Genomic DNA, 5,639 nt, shown 5'->3' on the forward strand with positions numbered 1-5,639 from the left:
TAGAAGCCTAGTAAGTCTTTATTAACTGTAGAAGATAGCTGTTTTCATAATAATACTACTGTTTTCAGTAACACTAAATATATAGTTTATAACTCATTGTCCTTCAGCAAAAGCACAATGTTTTAAAAAAATTATTAAATAAGTAAAGAGATTTAAGATTCAAATGTTGGTATGAAAGAGCAGTGGTTTTTAACTGAACACATTATGATAATGTCTGGTGAGCGAAATCCAGCTTAGGAAGAACATGTTTCTTCTAGGAGAAGTTAAGATTTGATTTTCTACCATCTGCTGAGTGGCTTTCCCAATAAGATATACTAAAAGCAATCAATCAATCTTTGATTTACTGATTCTTTTAAAAATGTAGAGCTATTTTTAAACATACTAGTTTATACCATGTTTCTCATGTTACTGTTTAATAGCAGTATGAGCAATCAACAGCAACGGTATTGTTAGTGTTAAAATAACATATTGCATATCTATTCAAAAGAATTTATTTTGAGGTCAAATGTGAAGAACTGATCTATTATTTCAACTGTACAAGATGTTAACAAGGAAATACATGACTATCATTTCTCAACAAATGTTCTTGTTTTAGTTCTCAGGTTTAAGTAAAAGTAAAGAAGGCTGACTGTATTATCTTCGCCAGCTGTAAGAGAATTAACTGCTTCCAAGTGTATTGGTAGTTTTAATCTGCCCCCTCACTTACAAAGGAGGGAGCACAAAAATTAATCCACTTGTGGTCTGCAATGCTTGTTTGCTGACACCTTATGTCTGAAAATGTTATGATTATTGCTATCACTGTATGATATATTATTGATATAGAATACTTGGGAAGACTTACACATTAAATTAAGGTACGTGCCTGCAACAGGCCACATCTCTCTATGGTGCTCGGCTTTTAGACTCATTAACAATTAAGTGCACTGAGTACATCACATAGGCCAGGTATAGACATTACACTTTTACCAGCATAAGTGATCGGAAAACAGTCTGTTACCACAACAGAACAGAAGTTCATCACAAAAAAAACAGTCTATAGCGATAACAGAAGTTCAGCACACACAAACTGGCTTAAAATGGCAGAACTTGGTCTAAGATTTGTCCCTCCCACTAAAGGACAAACGTGTGTTCTGTTTGCTACCAATCTAAGCTATGCCACTTACAGAAAACCTCATAAATTAGATTGATTCCACAAGCTTTTTGGATGTCTGTAACTAGCCATAAAGTGCTCAGCACTTAACATGACACAAACAATGCAAATGCAATACAAAATCAAGCTTGTGTTGTAATTGTTTCCTAGTTGGCATGTCTACACGTGCATTTATGCTGGCTTAAATTCACTGCACAGTAAGTTACTGCACAGTAAGCGGGAATAGGCTGGTGTCTACACATGCAAACATTAAAGCACATTAACGCTGTGTGTGGACTGACTTGGAACTAAAGTTAGTCCCAAGTCAGTCCACACTCACAGAGGTACTGCACAGTAAAGCATCTACACACATGTTACTGCGCAGTAATTAATTGGGCATAAATTTGATACCTGTATAATGCAAGTATTAAATCTTTGTTCAAGTCAGCATAAGTCACCATATTTACTGTGCAGTATGGGAATGCGCCTGTAGACATACGCCCATACTGTGCAGTAATTTCAATTACTGTGCAGTAAATGTGCATGTGTAGACATGCCCAGTAAGTATGAAATCTGGACCAGGAAATACTAACTAAAAGAACAAACTGCCTGGATTCTGTATAACAAACTACAGCTAAACTCGAAGGACCAGTTGGACCCTTTGACATGCAGCACAACTCCTGTTGACTTCAGTTGGCGATAGTGAGCAGAAAGCAAATGTAACATGGAGTGTTATAGGTAACTTGTTATGGGTCTGAATTTCAAAATGTCATAAAAACAAGGCTGTGTGCAAAAGTTTTCATACAGAAAATTATGACTGCAAGTTAGGTGCATATTTTCAAATCTGGGTGTGATTAGCAGTTAGAACAAGCTACCAAAAGAGCCAGTGTTTTCTTCATCTCTTACTAAATCATAACTGGAAGCCTTTTTGGAAAATGTTTTAGTCAAGCACAAGTGACTGGGCTCAATAGTGTAACAGGACTTGTGATAGACAGGATATTGAGTTAGGTGATCTAATAGGCCTCTCCAGCCTTTAGACTGCAGGCTATTCGAAACCACAGGTAGCTTAATTTGTGTGTGCAGTCACAGCAACCGTATGATGAGAGTTCTGTATAGTTGCAAGGGGTCCAACCATGCACAACTCATTTCAGGATAAGGACCGTACTTTTTAGCTTGGGGGGAAAAACACTTGGATTTTAATCTAATGGGGGGTTAGTTTGTTTTCTTTTGTTTTCAGTATTACTGATTTTTTTTATGGCTTAATTTTGAGAAGCCACTAGAAGAGACGCTCCCAATTCCTTCTGTGTAGTAACTGTATAATGACAATCAAACTTTGCCTATGAAACACACCTTTTGATTTTGAATGGCCAATTGATTCTTTATAATGTGGTCTGGAACTTGTACAAAATGGTCCTATTATGTGATGAAGGACGTAAGATATGGTGATGTTATACATCAATATGTATATAAGTATTTTTATATAGACTTCTAGAATACTGCCAAAACATTTATACAAGCTGTACCACTGCCTTTGTTTAAATATTTTTTTTTACTGTGATATACTCCACAGGCACGTTAACTGTTGCACTTTTGAATGTCCAAAAATTATATTTTAGAATAATAAAAAAGTAAGTGTTTCCAAAATGGTGGTTTGTTGTGAAATGTTTGAAGAAGGGCAAACTGGCATGAGTGACCACAGGCACAAAATGTATTAAAAATGCCCCTGTTCAGATTTTGTCTTAAAACGTGTAAATGAAGATCTTTATATTTCAATAAATGATATATAATTTAAAGATATACAAGGGGTCTATACTCACTTATTTAAAGAAGATCACTTCATAAGGAATCAGCCCGACTTCTCATTTTCTAGACATGTTTTGTTGATTTTCTCTGCAATGCCATGAACTAGTAGGGACAAAACATATTCTGATTTTGCAGAAGAACACAAGGATGAGCAACCCTGGGTGGACATGTCCTCTGCAGTAAACCATGCTGTTTCTTTAAAATGTAGGAGGAGCTGTGTTCAAGAACCTGCTGTCAACTACAGACTCTATACAAAAAGGAGGGGGCCTAGCTACTCTTCCAGGATGACAAACCATCTTATCTCAGGATGCTGACAGATAGGGTAGTTGCTAGTTAGTCCAGTCTGGAGGGCTAAATTGGGATCCTCCCTTGCTTATCTTTGAGTGAGCTGCTGGGGAAGGCTACAGGTGTCCTGTACTCTCTTCCTCTCCTCTTGAAGTTGCATAGCACAGGAAAGGATTTACATAGAGTTATATTTAAAAAGTACTGACACCTGCAAGGCTGAGTCTTTAATCTAACGTTCTTGATGGCTGAAAAAGTACTATCCTTGATGGTTTCCCTTTCTTTGGCTACGGCTGAATGTTCCCCCCTTTTTTTTGGATGGGGGAGCTGAGGAAGGGGAAGAGGGGGATAGGGGAGTGTTTAAACTTGCCCTGAGCAAACTTTTTCCCAGAACCAAGCTAATTCACCCCATGGGTCCAATTTCCCACACTATATAACTGAACATAAGAGAGTCGCATGTTCTGAGAAGAATCCCCAGGTGCCAGCATGAAAACTAAATTACAGTTGTTAGGTATGCTCCTTTTCTTAGTGTCCTTTGCCATCCATCTCAGTGGGAGCTAGATGGAGCCAAGCTGTGGAATAATACTGGAGAAAGGCTTTCAGATTAGCATCTTTTATTTGATGAAACAGTTGCTTCTGTCCATTCACTCTTTTTTAGCTGATGTCTTTAGCTGATGTTCTATGCAGAGTCCACCTGTCAATTAAATCAATTTCTCATCAAGCAAGGCTCCACTTCATTTAGCGATAGACAGAATCATCTTTGAAGAGTTTAGGTCTTCTCCTAAATTTGAGATAAGACATTAGCAAATGGACTTAATTTCCCCTTCTCTCTCTAAAAGGGTTTCGCTTTAACAGTTCTGGTAAGGCATGTAACAATTCATACAGTCCCATTGCTAAGGAGGATGTATTTATTGTCTTAGGCAGACAAGGTTCTTTGGGTAAATGTGGTATCTTTTATTATACCTACTAAATAGTTGGAAAAATTGTCCTTTGCAAGCTTTGCGGCACAAATACCCTTCTTCAGGCATAGGGAAAGTCTGCTGGTGTTATGTATACTCTATGGTAGAATAGAAGCCAATGTGCAACATGCAGGTCTGTGAAAATGCAAATGCGTGGCAGCGAGGATCGGAGGGAATGGGAGACAATACATGAGAAACAGGTGGGGGGGGTTGGCGGGGAGACAGAAGGGGGAGGGGGGACACTGACCTGTTGATAGAAAGTAGCTGGTAAAATGCAGACAGGTTACCTGGGGTTATCAGATAGCAGGCAGGTATAATGTGCCATAAATCCAATGTCTATATTTAGTCCATGATTTTTTGTATCCAGTAGATTTATGAAGTGAAGTTTGTAGGCTCATCTATGAAAGGTGTTTTGCAAATTCCCTTTGAGGATTAGAACTGAGAGATTGGAGAGAGAGCGGTTGTCTTGTGAGAATGTGCATCCACAGGTAATTGAGTATTTTTGTCTTTGATCGATTTTTGATGTACGTTCATTCTAGTACACACTTGTAGTTTGGTTTCTCTTAGATATTTCCCATCAGGGTATTTAGCGCACTGGATGAGATATATTACATTTCTGGAGGTGCAGATGTAAGGTCCAGGAATGGTGATGGTCCTGTTGTGGGGTGTAGTTATTGTGGAAATGTTGGAGATGCGTTGGCAGGTTTTACATTTTTTGTCCCGGCATAGTCTGCATCCATGTATGGTCAGAGCTCATAGAGCCGAAGTGGGTACGCTGGAGGGGAGGGACAGCATCCAGCTAGATCTAGACAGGTTACAGAGCTGGGTGGATAAGAACAGGATGGAACTTAGTGCAGACAAGTGCAAGGTGCTGCATCTAGGGAGAAGGAACTAGCAACACACCTATAGGATGGGGAACACCCTTCTTGTCAACACAGTGGCAGAAAGGGATCTTGGAGTCATTGTTGACTCCAGGATGAACATAAGCCGCCAATGCGAGGAAGTGGTCAGTAAGGCTGACCGCACCTTGCATCACAAGCAGGTCCAGGGAGGTGATCCTTCCCCTCTATGCAGCATTGGTCAGGCCACGGTTGGAGTACTGCATCCAGTTCTGGGCACCACACTTCAGGAGGGATGTGGCCAGCATTGAGAGGGTCCAGAGGAGGGCCACTTGCATGGTCAAGGAGCAGCAGGGCAGGCCCTACGAAGAGAGGCTGAAGGGCCTGAACCTATTCATCCTCCACAAGAGGAGGCTGAGAGGGGATCTGGTGGCTGTTTACAAACTCACCAGGGAGGACCAGCGGGAATTGTGGGAGGCTCTGTTCCCCTGGGCACCCACCGGGGTTACTGGGAATAACGGCCACAAATTGTTAGAGAGAAGGTTCAGGCTGGGCATCAGGAGACATTACTTTACAGTTAGGGCTGTCAGGCTCTGGAATGGGCTCCCAAGTGAGGTGGTGCCCTCT

This window comes from Gavialis gangeticus, unplaced genomic scaffold (genome assembly GCF_001723915.1).
Source record: "Gavialis gangeticus isolate Ggan-Ray unplaced genomic scaffold, GavGan_comp1, whole genome shotgun sequence".
In the NCBI taxonomy this organism is placed as follows: Eukaryota; Metazoa; Chordata; order Crocodylia; family Gavialidae; genus Gavialis; species Gavialis gangeticus.